A 22146-nucleotide genomic window follows, 5' to 3' on the forward strand; every position below is an offset into this window, starting at 1 on the left:
ATTATCTTCCAGTATTTTCATGCAAAATTAATCAAGCTTTAGCCCTCCACTGGCAGCTGCCTCTCCAGAGTCTTCCACAGAGTTAGAAAGCAGATGGAACACGTCATGTCCGGCCCCACCCACACTTACAAACCAAAATATTTTTCCTGACACCACTTTCAAGTTCGGCCAGCATCTCTCGACCAAAGATGTGCATGTCCAGCTCAAATAGGAAGTTATCGATCATCCTAGCAGAATCCAGGGCCGTGCTTTGCTGGTAATAGACCTGAAAGGGGCCTTCGCACAAGATTCCATCTTGGCCGATGTAGCAAGGTCAAATTGTGATCAGGACACTTATGATTACGTGAGGGCCGTTCCTTTTCGATCAAACTACCGCCTTGAGAAACCGAGATGTGCATTCTGAACCGATGCATTTTACATGTCGAAGCACTCCACAGGGCTAGGTGCTGTAGCCAACTTTGTTCAACGCTGCGATGGCTATAGTTCCTCTTCTACTGTCTAGAATTAATGATGTGCAAAATTCTCTTACTCCGACGACATCACGTTCTGGATTACGAAAGGATCGCGAGGCCACAATTAAGACAAGCAAATCAGCTTGAAACATTAAAGATATAGTTTTCAAGAAGGCATAGAGGTAACCCTGCAGTATGTCACTGAGCGGGCTGCAATGCGCGCATGAGAAAGTAAGAAGGGCTTGTTATAATTGCGCACGCGCGGATGCAAGTAGTCCAGCCCGAAAACATCAACCTTGAAGGTACTTCCATCCTAGAGTGCCATTCTAGAGTGGACACACTAAGGGTGCTGGGCCCGTATATGCATTCTAACGGCCAGTCGACATATACTATAGAGCTGCTTCAGATGCAATTCAGCAAGTAGCGCATTTCATTCGCGGCGTTTCCAACCAACGCGGGACCCCAAGAAAAGTGACACCGTGCCGATTATATAGGCGCTGTTGATCAGCCAGGTGATATCGCATGCATTCTATCAACGGCCGAATCGAATCGAGCTCAATCACCTGAAAGTCGTTCTCCGATCAGCGGTAAAAGCAGCCAGCGAGCTGCCCCTTCACGCCGCAAAACATTGCCTGCTCCAAATCGGCGGGCACAACACGGCAAAAGATCTGATGGAAGCCCAATGGACCGGCCAGCCTTATGCGCTTTCTAGACACGAGAGTGGACCAGGCCGTTGTGCGCCGGCTAGCCTACCCACAGCCGACCACTTTGTTGGTTCAGAGGCCCACAATTAACATCCCGCCCAAATAGACAGTTGGATTCAGAGTTGTGCCAGTTCCGAAAAACATGCACCCCAAGCTCCAGGTAGTTTTATTAATCTTGTTCAGCCCTTCCAGGACAGCCTCATGCTTTACGTTGTCGAAAGTATTCGTGAGGTCCAACCCCAAAATTGATTTTGTATATTTATACCTTGATCCTATTATGTCCTGTTTGATTTGGTGCATGACGTCCTGCGTACACAAGTAAGGTCAGAATCCGACCACCTCATATGACCACAGATCGCGCTGCTACATGAAGCTCGTTAGTTTTGTCTGGACGACGCGCTCCATTAATTTTCCCACGCATAAAGTTAAGAAAATTGATCGCACATTTTTCACTAGAGGAACCTTTCCTGATTTCGGTATTAAATTAATGCTTGCCGTCTTCCCTGTTGTGGGAACTCGCTTTTTTCTCAATATATCCCTGCATGTACCGTTAAATACCTAGTGGAGTCATCGTCTAGGTTCCTCAACATTTTGTTCATTACACCATCATGACCAGGAGCCGACTTCGTTTTAAATCTTACAATCCCCGCCCTCACTACCGCTTACGCAATGCGGGCGTCCGGCGCCTGGTTAGATGCTCCACCATAACCAGGAAGTGGAGTTCTCCTCGTACGTCTCAATTTGTTCATGAAATCATCATCGTTGCCTTCGAACACGCGTCTCACTTTTACCAGTCTTATACCGGATTGCGTCTTCGAGGTTTCGGAGTCCGACAAGTGCCGGAGGAAGCTCCATACCTTGTGGAGGTTCATGCACCCCTCCATTTCGTCACACTTGTTGTCCCAACTGTGTTCGTATAATTTCACAGTATAATCTTCGATTTCCTATTATGTCTCGCAAATCTCGTTCTGAGGTTACGGCTCCATTCATGCTTTTTTAGACGACGCTCCGTGCTTTTCTTAGCTTCCCACATGTGCAGAAGACGACTGTCAGCAATCCCCGGGGCGCTATCCCCTTCGAGCATTTTTGTCGCCTCTCTAACATCAGATTTGAGTGCCGTTCGATGTTTCTTATAGGGTCCAGTTCCTGAGTCCTCCTGATATCTCTAAATTGACCTCACTCAACGATGATTGGCGCGTGAGCCCTACACCTTGTAATGCCCTCTTTCAGTGTGGAAACAATTATGTAGTGGTCGCTGCCAAAGTTTTGATCCGAATTATGCCATTCTAGACCTCTTTACATTTTTCAAGGATGTCAAACCTGGAGAGGGTCCGTGTGTAGGGTGAGCCCAAGGTCATGCGGATCCTTCCGCAGCTTTTGGTCATTGGTGCGGGTACCCCGTTCCTGGTGATGTGCAATAAGTCCCCCACAAACAAAAGTGGCTGGTTGCTTGAAATTTTGAGAGCCTTGTGAAGCAAAGCCCTGAACCTCACCTCCCTTTGCTTGGGTGAGCTGTATAAATTTAGAAGGAACAGACTAGGGTCCTTTGTTTTCCGGCTAAAAATTTCGACAAATACGTTCTTGATCTCTCTCGACTCTACATCGTGCTCAGTGGCAGCGATATTTCTTTTCACGAGCGTTGTGACCGAGGCCTTCTCCCTCTTCCCCTGTCATATAGCCTGCCAGTTTTGCGCGCCTCGCAGCTTCCTGGAGAGAAGTCGCCAATGGAGTCTCATTTAATAGCAGAAGGGGTACTGTTGGAGTATCGGCTACTTGTACAGGAAGCCAGAATTGATTTTCAGTGGCGCGCCAGGCCATTTTGCAGATGCGAGACAATGTATTCCACATTTCGGTGCCCCCCTTTTATGGCGGCCATCTCATTCATAACCTTTGGCATTCCTCGGCCTTTTTCATTACTGCCCCGATGGCAGCTTGAATTTGGATGTTGATATGGTTCATAAATTCATTGATCTTGGTTTCTAACCTTTCCAAATTTTTCATAATTTTCTCCAGTCTTAATAGGGCCAGTGTCTTGAATTTTGCGTTTTACCGATTTGCGGAAGGGACGGTTCGGTGACCTCTCCAAGCGGCTGTTGACGTGCCGCTGGGGAAGTCGTTTGTGTAATGGGTTGTTGGGGAGAAGTGGTTGCCTGCCTCTGTGGTTTAAGTTTTGGATTTCTAACCGTCCCTATTCCACTATCCCTGTTTTTTTTTTTACCATTTGCTTTATTTCTCAATTTCTTCGTCCCGTTTCTCTTCGTGATTATTTCCTTGGAGACCTTGCCCGCAAAACTCTCACCCTTACTCTCCTTGCTCCCACCTCGTATCCATGGGTTGGCGGGATCCCTTGAGCCCCTGGACTGGCTCCTGGCATGGGGATCGGAGCGTCGTCTGGGATCTCGCCCTTAGCGGCTATAGGCATAGGCTAGAGATGGTTGGATAGGCAAGCTCAAATAATTGGACTCGAGCGCACGAAGCCTTCCCTGGAAACTAGGCTGCACACGAGCTGACTCGAGATCTCTACCACCAAGCTACTACAGGGCCCCTTAATGACCGGGGGAGCGGAGAGCGCATGCTAAAATATCGCGCAGCATTATAACTTGCATCGTAGACTGGTACCCCTGCCAGACCCGAAATTAAATAACAGAGAACCTGTCACGGGAAGGCGACTGCAAACTTAAACGTATCCGCCCACGGTTATGGCGAACCACATGTTCGCTGATTCCAGGAGCGGTAAGTTTAATCTTTGTGGGGCGAGAGGGACCCCGAATACTTAATAGGAAATACCCGTAGTTCTCCTGGGGGAAGCACAATAGAGAAAGTAGAGACGCCTGGGAGACCGCAGCTCTGACCCTGAGCTCCAGCTCCTGCTCGTTCAACTGGCTGAAGAGGTTGATGAGACCCAAGACTTCCCAGCCTGCATCTGAGGCGGTAGCACCCGCCTCTTGACCTGCGTTTCGGGGGTTGGGTAGACCACCTTATTTGCTGGACATTAAAGTTTATCTAACCCCGAGATTTACGCTGACCGTAGAGCAGAAAGAGCGAAGGCTCTCCTGCGGCCTTCCCAAAAACGTCCCTGTCGAAGCTGCGAAATATCAAACTGGCAGAGACGCTATGAAATTAGCGCTTATAGACACCAATGGTTCAGTTAGAATTGCTGCCTATTTCGGGGGAAAAGCCCAAGCACGACAGCTGAGGAGACCGCCATATTTGTGCTACTCGATGATTTTATACTTCATGTAGGCACACGCGACGAACGCCACACTTGTCTGACATACAGAATAATTACAGATTCTCAAACATGTGCCGCGCTTTCGCGAAGAATGCATTATATTAGCAGGCTGTGCGCGTGCTGTCACCAGTATGCCCGGACCAACTCCCCAGCGTACGCATCGTACGGACATTTGGTCACGCCTCCCTTACCGGCAACGAAATTGTGCACGTGCGTAGCGAGAGTGAAACGAGAGCGCGAGGCGAAGGAGGAAGTAGTACCAGAGGGTGCCTGCACGGCTATGCACTCTTAAACTACATCCCTCAATATTACTGCACACAAAAGCATACCCAATTACCTCACCCACAACTCAGCAAAGCATAGGCATTGGATAGGTGGCGCAGGTTGCGATACGTATGACACGTTTCTTAACCAGTACCGCAAACACTTGTTCTTCCGCATTCGCAACCCAGAGAAGTGCCCCAACTGCCAACAAGATAGTTACACTGCGCCCTTCAGTTTGGGCCTGCTCAGTTTCATCTGGCAGCATTCCAGCCAACAACTTCCCCACTCTTCCCTCTTGGGAACAAGCCTAAGCCAACACCGAGCCGGCCAACCAGCGTCGTCTGGTGCTAAGAAAACGGCGGTGGCGTATTGGCCTCTGGAATGAGAACAATCTTTTCCTGAAACCGCTCTCATCAGCACCAGCCCGAGAGACCAGCGACAACTGCTCTATTGGGCCTGCAAGATATCGGCGGCTCATACAACCCTGGACAGAGGGCTCCACTCAAGTAGAAAACGATAAAGCCTCCTTTCCTCTTGGGTGCTGCGTATTTCGTGCGACTATGTCATTCTGCAGGAAGTGGGACTAACCGCAACAAGGGAGGAGGACTTCTCCAAATGGCTCACCGACAACAATAACAGCAGGAGCCTATTCCGGTTCCTTACGAAAAATTTACACGGGCTTTTATAATATGCCTTATGGCAAGCTTGCGTAAAAAAAATGTCGGTGGCAGTTTATGATCTCGCGGTATGTTAGTAGAGAAGAAGATTCGGAGGTGACGGCGCGGGCGTCGGAATGTATGACCTCGAGTTATCCTGTTAGCCACGTCATTGCCCTCATGCCTTTGTGGGCCTGGATCCAAAGAAGAGTGACGGGCGCGTGTGTGCCTAAAGGGTGACTCCTCATGACGCAGGCCACCGCTTGCTGCGAGTCACTCATGATGGTGGTTATTTGCTGTGTGGTGTGAGCATGCTTGATTGCAATAGCGACCGCGACTTCTTCAGCGTCCATTATGCTGTTTCGGATTGGGACCGTAGCGCTGGCTGTCTCCTCCCGAGGTCAATTGTAACAGTTGCTAACGAAGTCTCCCGATTTTCGTAGGGGCTGGCGTCAGCGTAAAGAAGGTTCGCTTTGCGCCGTATCAACTTATGCTGCATTTGCTTGGCTCGTGCCGTTCCACTATATTGCGAAACACACAAACCCGCACACTATAACGAACCCAGCTCGACGTAATAATATTTGGCCCGCCTAATACTCCACAAATCCATGCCCCGCCTGCGGAGATCTTCGACATCCTCCACATGGCTTGCAACCGCCCCGAGCAACGTAAAGCTTACAGATTGCAGGAACTTGGGCCATGAGCAACATGGCCCAAGTGCGTCCCTTGTGACTGCTGCCCACACCCAGTTTGTTTTCTTTTAGCCCTAGCTGACCTGTGAGAACCCGACCTTTGCAGGTCATTAGTTGTTCGAAACTTTAAGCCCTCTATAAGGAGCACAGCAGGGTTAGCAGAGCCTCTTCCAAACGCGCCGGCTGATCGGTCAGGCCAGGAAGACCGTATTCGCCAAGGTTCCCAAGACATGGGTGAATACCCACGTGGTTACTTTATATTTATAAAGTTTATTCTCTCTGTTATTTTCCTCATTACGACAAATATGTTTATCTTACCGCTTTCACTACCTCCTTTCTCCCTTCCCTTACAGCGCGATTCAGGTGTCCGCGGAACGTGTGTGTCGGGTACTGCGTCTTTCATTTCCCTGCGAACCAATTATTATTAATATTATTACAATTTTTATTTTATGTGCTTGTATTATCTATTTTTCACATTTTTACAATTTATTGCTTGTACGTCATCTTTCAAGAGAGAGAACAATTTTTTGTCCAACAGAATGACTCTCCCGCTTGTTATCGGAGGACACAACTACAGTTTCGGGGGTTAGGAGGAGGAGGAAAAACATTTATTACGTAAACTTCCTTTTCTTCCTGAGTGGAGCCCTCAGTCCAGGGCTCCATGTGCCGCCTCAATCCTGCAGGCCCGCCAGAACAGCTGTCGCTGGTCTTGCGGTTTGGTGCTGATGAAGCGGTCTCAGAAAGAAATAAATACACGTCAGTCCATAAGCCCATGGGCCACGGCAATCCTCTCGGCCCGCTCGATTAGCCGGCGTTGTTCGGCCAGCTCCGTGCGGGACAAGGCATCTTCCCAAGATGAGAGGGTGGGGTGAGGTACAGGTGGAATGCCGCCGGGTGGCTTTGGGCAGGCCCAAACAGAATGGTATAGTGTAGGTCGGTGTTGTTGGCAGGTGGGGCATTTATCTGGGTAGCGGGTGGGGAAGAACAAATGTTTGTGGTACAAATTTGTATACGTGTGAGTCTGCAATTGTCGCCATGCCACAGCTTCGGCCTTGGTGAGTGTTGGGTGCGGCGGTGGCAGAGTTCTTCTTTGTGTGCGGTAATATAGTGTAATGTGGGTGTAAGACTGTGGAACTGTGCTGGGGTCCTCTGTGTCTACTTCCCCCTCCGCTTCCGTCGACAGCGCCCGGAAGGTTGCTGCTCGGGCGAGCGCGTGCGCACTCTCGTTGCCAGGTAGGGAGGAGTGACCAGGAGTCCAAACAATTTTAACAATGGGAAAGGTATGATAGTTTATAGGTGAGAGCACGCGTGAAGCCTCGAAAGATAATGTATTCTTCGCGAAGGCGCGACACGCAGCTTGTGAATCTGTGATTATTGTGTATGTCGGACTGGTGGGATGTTTGTAACCTGTGTCCATGTGGTGTATGAAGGTGAGTGCTACCGCTATGGCAATCTCCTCAGCCGTCGTGCTCGAGTTCCTGCCACGAACGGAGCCTGTAATCTTAATTGAGCCGTTGGCGTCCGTAACAGCTAGCGCCATAGCGTCTGTGCCCGATGGATATCTCGCCGCGTCGACATATAAAACAGTTTGGACACCTCTGTACTGGCGCAGGAGTGCCTTGACTCTAGCGGTCCTACGACCAGTGTGGAGTGCGGGGTCCATATTCTTTGGAACTGGCGCGACCCTGATCTTAGCCGCCAGTTTGGGCGAGATGGCATGGTACCTCTGTTGCTGCGGTGTTGTCGGCTCCGGGTAGCCTAGTCTACGGAGAACAGTCCGGCCCACTCTAGTGTCTCGAAGGCGCGTGAGTTGGCCATTCCTTTGGGCTTCTATCAGCTCTTCTGCGGTATTGTGGAGGCCAAGCTGAAGCAGGCGATGCGTCGAGGTGTACGGGGGAAGTCCGAGGGCTGTCTTTACTGCCGATCGTAGAAAGATGTTCAGATGATTGAGTTCAGTTCGATTGAACTTGTGATAAGGGGCGTGAAATGTCATACGGCTGATTAATAGCGCCTGCACGATTCGCATGGTATCTCTTTCCTTGAGCCCCCACGTCTGTTGGAAATACGGCGGATCAAGTGCGCCACCTGCGCGAATTGCTTCTTCAGCAGCTGTATAGTGTAGGTCGCTCTGCCGTTGCTCTGCAGATACATGCCCAGTACCCTTAGTCGATCCACTCTAGGGATGGGAATTCCTTCGAGATGCAAGTCGATTTCCCGGTTGACTACTTGGGTCCTCGCTCGTGCACGAATCACAAGCAGTTCTGATTTCTCAGCCGCGCATGTAAGCCCGCGCTCAGATGCGTACTGCTGTGTCATCTCAATTGCTTCTTGAAGGTTGTCTTGGATGTGGCCGTCAGAGCCTTTGGTGATCCATAACGTGATGTCGTCAGCATAGAGCGCATGATGCAGATCAGGAATTCTTGACAGCAGCGGAGGAAGTCCTGCCATCGCCACGTTGAACAATGTGGGCGACAACACCGAACCCTGTGGGGTGCCTCGACCAGTGAGACGTATCGGTTCAGAGCGTACGTCTCCGATACCCAGGGTAGCAGTTCGATCCATGAGGAAATCCCTAACGTAATCATAAGTTCGTTGACCACAATGTGAACTCGCTAGTCCCTCCAAGATGGCATCGTGCGACACGTTGTCGTCAAAGGCCCCCTTCAGGTCTAAGGCCAGGACACCACGGGCCTGGGTCCTGCCGGGATGATCGATCACTTCCTCTTTAAGCTGAAGATGAACATCCTGAGTAGAGAGATGCGGCCGGAACCCGAACATGGTGTCAGGGAAGAAGATGTTGGTTTCCAAGTGTGGGTGCAGCCGCCGGAGCACTACATGCTCCATCAGTTTCCCAACACACGACGCCAAGGATATGGGTCGAAGATTCTGAAGGGCGAGCTGCTTACCTGGTTTCGGATCGGGGGTTAGACCCCGAAGGTGATACAGTCGCCTTAGTTTCAGGCCGGTACCGCCTGGACCACGGCGGCATCTTCGGCCAGTTGGGCTCTTGGGTCTGAGCTTCTCAGAAGCGTCTCCAGATGTATTTTGTTATATTTTAGCCCTACTTGATGACCTCGCGCATTCCCATATTATGTGATCTAGTGATCCTCTTTCCTTACATGGTGAACATAGGTCTGATCTTAATTCCGGCCGCGTATGGTTACAATTAAGAGGATATCACATGAATTTACTTTTTTTTTACATTTTTTACTTAATTTGGGCATTCACGTGCTCAACTGCGCAGGCGCTCGTGCCAACGAAGCACAAGGCGGGCAACACGAGCCGACGGTAGCGCGTGCAATACCGCTGTTGTAAGTGCTCGAAGAAGAAAGTGCTTCATTACATCTCCAAGCCTACATGCTTGCCAAGATGGCTGCTTTCTTTTTTCCCAAAGTGCTCCACTCAACCAGACGTTCGCCAGGCAAGCAGGCATCACGAATGCAGTTTCTGCCTCGCACCAAACTCCTTGCGGCAGCACCTTCAGTCTGCAAGCAACTCTTCCTGCTTCTGAGTTCGACTGCTGCTCTGCGAGCCACAGCGTCCGCTGAACGTCGTGCCTCGAGTGCCAGTGACGCCGCACCAATGCACAGTGAATGGAGAGGTAGGTAAGGCTGCACACAGCAGCAATTTTTTTACGCTGTCGATTTTTTCTAAGCGCTTACAGCAGCTTTTTGCTTATAAAAAACAGCCGAAAGCCAGTGTGCAAAACAACCATCGCGATTTAATTCGTGGTCTTCAGGTTATCAGTGGCGGGTTGGTATTTTGCTGGTATCACCTTTTGTGAGATGTGCACTACGACTTGCTTTGATGCGTGATGTGTTGGTGCGAGCATCATCGCCCACCGATTCTAACGAGAAAAGCGACATGTCCAATTCCACAAGTGCGCAGGATAGGTGCCGCAAAAGGCAAAACGCGAGACGAGAACGCCAGCGTCCGCGCCTTACGCCGGTCTATTGACGTTGAGTGATCTCACAATGTGTCTGCTCGCGACTGTAGCAAGTGAGTGCGTGTAGTATTGCAGAAACAAAACTTCGGCTGTGGTTTAATTTTACTAAACTTAGGCGAAGCGAAATCATCGTTTTGCTTGGTTTTGCTTCAATTTGGCTCTGGTTTAGACATGGGCAGTCATGGTTTTGCAGCGATTAAACCGACAAGACGTGGAGTCAAAAGAGACCTCAACTGCAAGAGGGCACACGTGACGCTGCACTGCCCGTCAAAGGTCAAGGTCAAAGCTCAAGTGTTGGTACACCGTCGTTAAGCTTTAGAGCCACATGTGACTTCTGGCTCGTTCAAGGTCAAATGACGTCAAGACTGACCTTGGGTAATGCATGGCGTAGTGAAGCTCTTGCTTCAAACGATATGTAGTAATTAACAGAATGAATGGGCGCGAGTGGGGGTCCGAAAGAGCAATAGCAGATAGAAGCTACTAACGCTGCCGAGTCACACCCTTGACGACAGCCCCGCCGCGGTGATACAGTGGTTAAGACGCCCCACTTCTGTGCCGGAGTGCCCGAATTCGATCACGGCCGCCAATAGCTGCGTTACGATGGAGGCGAAACAGAGTGGCGTCCATGTAGTGTGAGATATCAGTGAACGTTTTAGTAAAGAACCCCAGGGGGTCGAAATTTCCGGAGTCCTCCACTACGGCGTTTCTCTCAGTCTGAGTGCATTGGGACGTTAAACCCTAAAAACCGACTAAACAAAACACCTTTGACGACAGAGTTCTGGCGTTCCCGAAGTTTTAGCGACAAGTTTAAGAATGCTGGTTCCGCAAAAAAATGTTAATTGGTTGACAGAAAAGGGAAAGCTCAGTATCTGACGCACTTCCCGGTGGACACCTAAAGCACGCCCGTTTAGAAAGAAAAGGAGGAAGGTTTGGTTTGTGGTGTTTAACGTCCCAAAGCAACTAAGGCTATGAGAGACGCCGTAGCGGAGGACTCCGGAAAATTAGACCACCTGGGGCTTTATAACATGCACTGACATCGCACACCACACGGGCGCCTTGCTTTTCGCCTCTATCGAAAAGCGGCTGCCGAGGCCTGGATTCGATCCCGCGTCCTTGGGAGCAGTAGTCGAGCGCCTAACCACTGCGCCACCCCGGCGGTGTTGGGAGGAAGGTGGAGGTTAAAGAAGATGGAGGTACCTCTGTGGAAGGCAGACTAATAATTTCGACCACATGAGGATCTTTAACGTGCACTGATACTCACAGCACGCGGACGCATTTGCGTTTCTCCTCCATAGACACGCGGCCACAAAATGCGGCTGCGTAGCGATCGAGTAGGAAAGCGTTAACGAGTCGGAAAGGCCGTTAGCAAGTATCAACGTGTATTTTGGCCTTTTATATCCGCTTCCGTTCGTATGGCATTGTGAAACTGCTGTCCCACGCCGCTGACTGTAGTGATGCCGCGCGGGCAATAGATTCACACTGCTCAATACACATCTCTTTGGAACGCTTCTGTGTGCCTTCAACGTTCACTGCTCGGAGGCGGCCTTCGTGCTATAAACTGTGCAACTTGGTTTGTTATATCAATGCGCAAGCTGTCTAGAGGACGATAGTACGCTATCACTTTATAGCCTCACGCGGAGCTGGATGCCAAGCTAGAGTTCTAGCTTAGGCATCAGTGCGATTTTGTATCGTTAGAGCGCTTGACTGCTGAACTCAAGGATGCGGAGGAATCAAATCCTTGCTTTGGCGGCAGCTTTTTCATGGAGGCGATAAGCAAGGCGTTTTACTGTGCGATATCGCAGAGCCCGTTATAGAAACACAGGTGGGCTAAATGTATATGCCTCTCTGTACGGTGTCCCCCGCCATGAGTCAGTTTGAGACAGAAGTTAAAATTTTATAAACCAAGCCAAATCAACCAGGAATAACCGGCGAAATCGGTCGTTCAGGTCCTTTCAAAGCGCACTCGAAAATTGCTCGATTTCTTAATATGCGCTACAGTTTAACATGCACCCGCCGAGAGAAAGCTCTATCGGCTGAACGCGCCGCTTGTGCGCGTCTGCGTTCAGGTCCTTTCAAAGCGCACTCTAAAATTGTCCGATTTCTTAATATGCACTACAGTTTAACATGCACTACAGTAATAATAATAATAATGATAATTGGTTCATAGGAACCCAGTCGGAAAATATTACAGAAAATTTTCTGATGTTACGACAGAATTTCTGTGCAGTTTTTGACGGGAAACCTGTTGTGACAACAGAACATTCTGTAGTAACATCAGAAATTTCTGTGGTTACAACAGAAACGTGTTACAGAACTACATAAAACCAAAATATACTACAGAAAAACTACGTAACTACAGAAAAGTACTACAGAACTACAGAAAACTCTGATGGTTACGACAGAACTACAGGATATTTTGTCGTATTTTTGACTAAGTTCTTTAGTTTTTTTCGACTGGGAAGGGACAGACGCAGTATCTATCACACTTTTTTTCTGTGGACACCTGAACCGCTCAGTAAGGGGGGTATGAAGGCGGGATTGAAATTGGAAAGAGAAGAGGAGCCGTATTAGAGGGCTCCGGAGTAATTTAAACCACCTGGGGATCTTTAACGTGCGCTGACATCGCACAGGGTGGCAGTTCCTGGCCCTACGGGTGGTTAGCCTGCCACAGAATTTGTCTGTTGTAGGCCGTCATTGCACCCGCCGCCGTTTTGGTGGTGGACGACGGCTGTTGTTGCGGCGCGGGTCTTTCTCTCTCCTCCTTTTTTTTCTTCTCTATTTTCCCTTCTGTCTGCACGAGGCAGCGGAGGTGGCTCGGCTACAGAGCCAGGAGCAGGCCCGTGCATTTTCTTTTCCTTCTTCCTGCAGCCACAACAACAACAAATGGCCCTACGGGGCTGGGACAGTAGGCCAACGCCGCATGCGGCAGGGGCTAGCCAGCCACCGAATTTGTATCTATTGTAGGCAGTCATTGGTGGCAGACGACGCCCGTTGCGGCGCGCGTCTTTCTCTCCCTTTTCTTCTCTTCTTTCTTCGGTTCGGCGAAGGAGCAAATTCGAAAAGAGCATAATCTACACTGACTCAATAAGCTTAATCACAGCACTACACTCTAGAAATGCAACGCAACCCTTGATAGGAAAAATAATACATTGCATAAAAACAGTAACAACACAAGGACGTGAAGTGAAGATCTGCTGGGTGCTCAGTCATGTAGGGATCAGTGGAAATGAGCGAGCTGATGTATGCGCCTCACCCGCTCGGAAAGCTTAGAAAAAGTAAGCATAACGCATAAAGATGTTCTAAAATTCATACAACGAAAACTGAAAGAGAAATGGCAGGATTCATGGCACAAGGAAGTAAGCAACAAATTACACTTAGTGAAGCCAGTGATAGAGGAATGGAAATCATGTACTCCCTAAGAGCGTTTCATCGAAGTAGTTTTATGTCGCCTCCGAATCGGTCACACACATTTAACACACAACTTCATACTCACAAAACGAGCTTACTAATTGGAGAAAAGTCACGCATTGATATTTCCCACGTTTTTTCATTCCTTAAAGTCAACTTTTTAATTTCAAACCTTGCTCTTGGCGCATGATGGCCTGAGTCGCCTATGTGCCATAAACCTCAACACATCACAACACATCTTGGGTAGTTGTTGGCAACGAATGGCGCGACAAGCAGTCAGCATCACTGTGGCGACGACCACATTTGTAATTGACAGAAAAGTCATATTCCTTCAAGCGTAAGGCCAGCACGTCAGTTGACCAGATGGATCACGTAGGCCTATAAGCCCGCATAAGGAATGATGAGCTATCACGGTCGTAAACCAACGTCCATGTAGGTATGGGCGGAACTTGTTGACGGCGAATATAGCAGCTAGGCATTCCAGCTCAGTTAAGGTGCAATTTCTTTCTGACTTTGTTAAGTGCAGCTGGCTACGCATTTGCATGCTCGGCACCGCTAGCACCACCCCAAGGCCGACGGCACTAGCGTCAGGGTGAATCTCCGTGCCTGCGGCGGGATCACAGTGGCGAAAAAGGGGTACTGAGGTGAGAGCAAATTTCAGCCGGTCGAAAGCCAAATCGGGTGTCTAACCAAACTGCGAGACGTTCACACGGGCGCATCGGTATTTGCCAATCAACGGACGAGAAGTACGACGCAGAGCGGCACAGACAGTCGACAGCGTCATCAACGAACGGCTGTGGGTAACCGTCTTTTTTTTTTACCCCATTCAATCTACGATAATTGACCCTAAATCGCCATGAAGTCTTTTTTCTCACTAGTATCACGGGTGTACGTAACCGTCTTTTTTTACCACATTCACGCGACAATAATTGACCCAAAATCGCTATGAAGTCTTCTTTTTTTCTCACTAGTATCACGGGCGCTGCCCAGGTACTTGAAGGCTCCCTAATGACTCCTTTCTGCAGAATCTCTTGGACTTGATCGCGAATAATTTTGCAGTCGGCTGCAGAGATTCGATACCGTTCCTGTCAGATTGTATCGGCATTTCCCTTGTTGATTGGATGTTGCATGCAAGAGTCTGGCACAGTTCTTCAACGTGCACTGACATCGCACAGCACACGGGCGCCTTGCTTTTCGCCTCCATCGAAAAGCGGCCGCCGAGGCAGGGATTCGATCCCGCGTCCTTGGGAACAGTAGTCGAGCGCCGTAACCACAGCGCCACCCCAGCAGAGTGGCACCGAAGAAAGAGATCATGTCCTGGAAAAGTCAGGCATAGAAGCACGAAACGCAAGAACGTCCTGCAGTGCACGTCGAGAAGTAGAGGATAGCGACTTGCTGATCCTCGCTCCTAACTCACCAGAATAGTCCGGGCATCTTGAGTGAAGTTCGGGGCAATCAGAAATGGCCGGGATAGTTTCGGTACAACAGTATTAAAATCAAGTTTCAAATCAGCCGGCAGACGCGCAGGCTGTGCGGACAGGTTCAGGGCTCACACGTCCATGCCACCGTGTTCTGCGTCGACAACAGCGCGAGGGACGTACACACTTTTATCCAACACATTGCTGGTGTCCGGTTCAATTCCAAGTTGACAATGCCCCAGTCGAATTCCGGAAGTCTGCGTGGGGACAAAAGCGGCGGTCTGAGCTGGCAAGGCAACACCTTGCGTATGAAAAAGTAAATCATCGCGACTTGTGAATAGGAGCGAAAACCTTATTAAGGTCTTACATGCTTTAGCAAGGTTGTACAAGATTTGATGGTGTGGATTAAAGGGAGAGTCACTTCCCTCTAAGACTAAACGTGATAGCGCCCTTAGAGCCGCCTTTTCTTTCCGTGATTCTTTTATATCGTTCGAGTGGTTTGAAGTTAAATGTCAAAGTGTTTCCTCAATGGCCAACGAAATTTGAAGTTTCACCCCCAATAAAAGAGCTTATACGCTCTAAAAACGGAGTTTGGACTAACACGTAATGTCGGAGCACGGAGGCGCTTGGAATATCTCAGTAACACACGTTTCCTTCTTGGTAATCCAGTAGTCTGCTGATGAATTATACCTGTTGCACAGTTATTAGTTTGCCCCCACACAAAGTTTCATTGAAAATTTTGGACGCTTTTTCTTCAGCAAGATACTGCACGCGCTGGGCAGACTGCACGGCGCAGAAAAACGTGCACTTACATTTTAGCGATGTGCAACTTGTCTTCGAGTTGTGCAAAAGCTTACGGTGGATGGAATCAAGGGCGTTTGTTGCCTTTCTTCCTGGAAATCGCGCTGTTTACCACTGTTGAGGTTTTTGAAGAATGCTCTCTGAAACATTGCTATTCACATTTTGTGGATAGCATACTCCTTTCAGCCGTCTCACTTGCGCCTCGAAGCTGTCATTAGTGTAAAGATCAAAGTGTCTTCTCTCCATACGGTAGTGCTCATTAGAGGCTGGTAAACGAGGCATAGTTAAATAGCCTTCAAGAGGCAAACTGCTCAATGTGCAACGGATATGGTGTACATGGTTCCTTTGCTTTGTCCCGATTCATATGTCGGGCAGAGAGACCGATGTGTGAATGAGAGAACGAGGGAGAACCGACTGTGTCAGCAATAGTACAGGCGGCCATTTAGCCGAACCTTGAAAGAAATGCGGATGTGAACCTTCTTATGATCCGCAATGCGATTTTCACTGTGAACCTCTACTCCGTAAGTCTAGATATAGGCCAGAGGGAGGTGATCGACGTATGGCTTATTTCCGAGAGTGGGGAATAGTGCGTTAGTTCAGCGCTTGCCCTGCGATCTTGTCCTCCCGTTTCTTCTGCACTGCCGCTTTATACTATGTTTTTGTGCCTCGTTATATTTTCCACGTGCTTTTCAATTATTTTATTATGCACTGCATATTTTGGTGCCCCGAACGCTGGCATAAACTGACACGCAACTGACGCCTTTTGATAACGCAGGCAACGAGCAAAGACGTTCCACTAGGTGCCTCGCTGGAAGGGACAGACGAAAGAACTGGGATGTTTGTCCACGCGCCACTCGTCCGTTCTGGTGGCAAACACCTGTGCACGGGCTGCAAATATCTGCCGTGGAACCCTAAGTCACGCTGTGCAGATGGTAAGGTACGATCGTGCAGACTGTCGACCCCTGCGGGTGTTTTCTTTCCCAGCGGAAAGCTTTTCAGCACACCTGTGAAAGATCGCGGCTACACATCATCGTGTCGGACACGAATAACTCTGAAATATATTCTTTAGTGGGACTACGATACGTTGAGATGCTAATTTTTATCAGGTGGCCACAATAGGATAAAGGCAGCGCCCAGATAGTTACCTCGGAAAGTTACCCCTAAGTTTTATGTCAGGCTGTTTTAGCAGGTTGTCCTGCTGCTGCTGGAATTACGTAAAATGAAATAAACAATAATGCAAAGATGGTGTTCAATTTAATTCACAAATTAGTTCCGCCAAAAAAGCAGGAATCTGTCATTCAGAAAACACTAAACGCCAAATAGGAATCGATCGCCAGATGTAATCGCGCCTGAAATTATGGTAATTTGTTTTTGTAATTTCCACCAGGAGGACCCGCGTTGCAACCGTTTTATCCTCTTCGTACAATTTATGAGCCACACTGTAAGTGGCTGTTAATAATAATTGGTTCACATTAAAGGAAAGGCGCAGTATCTGTCACACTTGTTTCTGTGGACACCTGATTGATTTGATTGATTTATAGGAAGGGAAAGGGGCGGTAACTGTCTCACTTGTTTTCTGTGGACACCTCAATCGCGCCGTAAGGGAAGGGAGGAGGTGGGAGTAAAAGTGGAACGAGAGAAAGAGGAGCCGTAGTGGAGGGCTACGGAGTAATTTCGACCACCTGGGGATCGTTACGTGCGCTGGCATCGCACATCACATGGACGCCTCTTCGTTTCGCCTCCATCGAAACGCAGCCGCCGAGGTCGGGTTCGAACCCGGGAACTACGGCATAGTAGTTAGGCGCCTTACCACTGCCCCACCGCTGTGAGGCATGTAAATGGCTGTTCATGTTCGAATTTCTGTCCGCGTATTTCGTAGCCTCTGGAGAAAACTAACCAAGCAACCTAAATCAAACCAAATGACAACAAAAATTAGATGGTCTCTCAGTTGTCTTTTCCTATAATTTGCCTCCCATCGTTTCCCTCTTATCGTCGTTCATTGCAGTGCTACATATAATTGGCTTACAGGAAAGGAGAGGCTCAGAATCTTGCACTTTCTCCGGCAAGTGCGCCCCGCCGGGGTGGTGCAGTGGTAAGACGCCCGACTACTGTGCCGGAGTTCCCGGGTTCGAACCCGACCTCGGCGGCTGCGTTTCGATGGAGGCGAAACGAAGTGGCGTCCGTGTGCTGTGTGATGTCAGCGCACGTTAAAGATCCCCAGGTGGTCGAAATTACTCCTTAGCCCTCCACTACGGCCCCTCTTTCTCTCTTTCCACTTTCATTCCCACCCTCCTCCCTTCCCTTACGGCGCGGTTCTGGTGTCCACAGAGCAAGTGTGACAGTTACTGCGCCTTTCCCTTCCTGTGAACCAATTTAATTTCTCCGGCATGTGCGAGTTTGGACGCTACATCATCCCTCCTGCCGCGTGGCGTTCATTGGCGCGCTTTCAAGTGTGGGATTGCAGATGGCAAGAACGCTTGACAAGAACTAATCTCGAATTTCTCGAGAGATGCACTAATCTCATTTCATGACTACACTAATCACTTTAAACTGGAAAGGCGTATATATCCTCCACCAGACAAGAAACTAGACAAAAGTCAAGAAGTAATCTGGCGTCGGCTCCAGACGCGTGCCTTCTTCAGCCCTTCTACATTAGCGCGCATGTATCCAGCACAATACAATCCAAATTGTAAACACTGCGGCGAAATAGCAGGATATGATCACTATGGAGCTGCAAAAAAGCGCCGCCACCAGCGGACCTACTACCAGTCCCTTCTTTTGAGCGGTGGGAGGCTATACTGGCCAGCTCAGACCCGTTAACACAAGTTCGGGCTACTGAGTCGGCTCAAAAGGTCGCCGAAAGCAACGGTCTTGAGGCCATCTAAGTGTAGCGCCCACAAATCGGTCATTGCTGACAATAAATGTTTTCCAATCGCAGAATCTCACCGAATATGACTGACCTCGTTCACAAATTTCGCGCACGGGACTTCGTTCTATGAGCGTAGAAAGGTGTTCGCCTTAAAAGTGGAGATTCTCTTAGATGTCTGGTGAAAGTCTACCCGTCCTCTCATATCATTTGCCTCTCCTTTTTGCTTCTTATTGGCACTTGTTGAATCGCTACATATAATTATTAGTTTACAGGAAAGTAAAGGCGCAGTATCTGTCACACTTTCTGCAGCAAGTGCGTTTGGTTGGTACATCATCGCTCCTGCCGCGTGGCGTTCATTGGCGCGCTTCAAGGATTGCAGATGGCAGGAACGCTAGAAAAGAACACACCTTGCGGAATCTCGCGCAGAACTCCCGCGCACAGGATTTCGTTCCATGAACCTAGAAAGGCTTTCTCCTTAAAATCCTTCATGCATATAGCGATAGTTCTCTAGAGCGTGTCCTTTGCCCAGTTGCATCGCGTATCTCCTGGCTCATACTATACGCGATTGCATTGCAGGATTCAAGGCAGCGGCAACTGAGTGGCATCACGGACTCTCCGCAGACCACCGATGTGCTCACCGATGCGCGGAAGACGGAGTACTGCACTCGTGGAAGAGCGTTCCTGCTGCTCTTGCGCGGCTGGTACTAAATTCACGCTGCGATTAATTTGGACAAAGTTCGATCTGCTGCATCAGTGTGATCTCGCCGACGTTTCTGCCATGGGCGAATCGCGTTTGAGTTACGAGCTCACGACGATGACGCCGCGGTAGGACAAATTCGTTTTTAAATACTACGAATAAATGTACAATATTGAAACGAAAACGGCATCTTGTTCCTCTTTCAGTTCACCCGCAATTCTCGAGTTAAGGTCTAGTTCAGGGCGTGAGTTCCCGAAGATACGATTTTTGAATAATAATAACTGGCTGACAGGAAAGGAAAGACGCAGTACTGAAAAAGAATGATTTATTTATAGGAAGGGAAAGGCGCGGTAACTGTCTCTCTTGTTTTATGTGGACACCTAAACCGCGCCGCAAGGGAAGGGAGGAAGGTGGGAGTGAAAGTGGAAAGAAAGAAAGAAAGAAAGAAAGAAAGAAAGAAAGAAAGAGGAGCCGTAGTGTAGGGCTGCGGAGTGATTTCGACCACCTGGGGATCTTCAACGTGCGCTGACATCGCACAGCACACGACGCCTATTCGTTTCGCCTCCATCGAAACGCAGCCGCCGAGGTCGGGTTCGAACCCGGGAGCTCCGGCACAGTAGTCGGGCGTCTTACCACTGCACCACCCCGGCGGGGCAGCGCAGTATCTATCACACTTGTTCTTTAGGCACGTTGTAAGGGATGGGAGAAAGGCAGGAGTGAAAGGGGCAAGAGACAAAGAGGAGCCGTAGTCAAGGACACTAACGTGCACTAAAATCGCACAGCACACGAACGCCTCTCCGCTTCGTCTCCATCAACCCCGGGTACTCCGGCATAGTAGTCTGGCATATTGATCACTGCATCACCACGGCGGGGAGAGATGCGTTTCTGTAATTCCAATTTCAAGGCAACCTCACCGCGGTGGCGCAGAGGTTAAGATATCCGATTACTGTGCCGGAGTACCCGGATTCGACCCCGAGCGCCGGCGTCTGTGTTTCAATGAAGGTGTGATGTAAGTACACGTTACAGATCCCCTGTGTGGTCGAATTACATCACCTTCCATTGTGGCACCTCTTTCACTGATATACTGTTTACATAAAAGTAAAGCCAGGAAGCGCCGTTAGGTGCAGTTAGTAAGTGCAAATGTTGTTGTTGTAGCAAGAAGGAAAAGAAAATGCAAGTGCTTGCTACTGGCTGTAGCTTAGCCGCCCCCGCTGCCTCATGCGGACATAAAAGAAATGAGAAGAAATGAAAGAGAAGAGGGAGGGAAAGACGCGCGCCGCAAAAACAGCCGTCGTCCACCACCGAAGCAGAGGGTGGTACTTCCCTGATGGGGCTGGGACAGGTAGGTCACCGCCGCAAGCGGCGGGGGCTAGCCTGCCACAGAATTAGCAGCTGTAGGCCGTCATATTGCACCCGCCACCGCTTCGGTGGTGGACGACGGCTGTTGTTGCCGCGCGCGTCTTTCTCTCTCTCTCTCTCTCTTCTTTTTCCTTTCTTCTCTATTATCTCTTCCGTCAGCACGAGGCAGCGGAGGTGGCTCAGCCACAGAGCCAGTAGCAGGCCGTGCATTTTCTTTTCCTTCTTCCTACAGCCACCACCACAACTAGCCCCCGCCGCAAGCGGCGTTGACCTACAGTCCCAGCCCTGCAGAGCCAGGAACAGCCACCATTCACCACCGACGACTGTTGCAGCGCGCGCCTTCCTCTCCCTATTTTTTCAAGACGAAAGCCTTCAATGGCTCATGCTGTTGTTGTGGCTGTAGGAAGAAAGAAAAGAAAATGCACGGGCCTGCTACTGGCTCTGTAGCTGAGCCACCTCCGCTGCCTCGTGCAGATAGAAGAGAGAGAGAGTACAGAAGAAAGAAAAAGAAGAGGGAGAGAAAGACGTGCGCACAACAGCCGTCGTCCACCATCGTAGTGGTGGTGCACGTCAAAGACGGCCTACAACAGATAAAAATTCAGTGGCTGGCTAGCCACCGCCGCAAGCGGCGCTGACCTACCGTCCCAGCTCCGTGGGGCCAGTAACAGCCACCCTTCACCCGCCAGTAAGTGCAAATGAACACAGCGTCACAGCAATTCTTTTTTTCACGCGCAAAACAAGCAGTTTTAAATATGCCATATCATTCAGCACTTGCGGGCAAACTGCACATACGCTTGTTTCTAAAATCCCCTTCCCGCAGTCACAGAAGTTGCTTAATGATCTTGCGTAGCGTTTCCCATTACTTTCTTGTGACAAAAAAAAAAAAAAAGAAAACAAACTGCGGGAGTGTGCTTGTCTGCTTACTTGCAGTAAGTAATGAAGCATTAGTTATATTGTTTGGTCAGGAATCCTATTTTATTGCTTAGTACCGCTGCTTACTTGCTATTTATACGGTCAAATTCTAGCGAAGTCAAATTTTGGGGCTATAATAATCGGTTCGCAGGAACGGAAAGGCGCAGCATCTGTCACATCTGTGTCTGTGGACACCTGAATCACGCCGTAATGGAAGGAAGGTGGGAGCAAAGTGGAAAGAGAAAAACGGATGCCGTAGTGGGGGCTAATGAGTAATTCGACCATCTGGAAATCTTTAACGTACTCTGACATCGCACAGCACACAGACGTCTCTTCGTTTCGCCTTCATTGAAACGCAACAGCCGGCAGTGGGGATCGAACCCGGGTGCTCCGGCACAGTAGTCCGGCATCTTAACCACTGCATCACCACGGCGGAGCTCAATGGAGCAAATTTCAGAAGTCGCTCATCTAAATTTGGAGGTTACCACCGAGTTGGCCATACTCCGATTGGATACAATTTTGGTATCCTGGTTATTCTCGCGGTCACACAGGGATTATAACTGCTGCGGACACGCTCTTTCTACAGCTACCGCCCACAGCCTAATACGCTAAATTAATAGGCCAATCATTTAAACCTTTGTGTGGTCGAACTATTCTTACTATTTACATACGCGCCTTATCAAATGATGTATTAATTACGCATGCAGCCGATTATTGCGAGTTCGTGCGGACACGC

Source organism: Amblyomma maculatum, chromosome 5, assembly GCF_055883805.1.
Source record: "Amblyomma maculatum isolate TAMU_Amacu chromosome 5, ASM5588380v1, whole genome shotgun sequence".
NCBI classification, from domain to species: Eukaryota; Metazoa; Arthropoda; class Arachnida; order Ixodida; family Ixodidae; genus Amblyomma; species Amblyomma maculatum.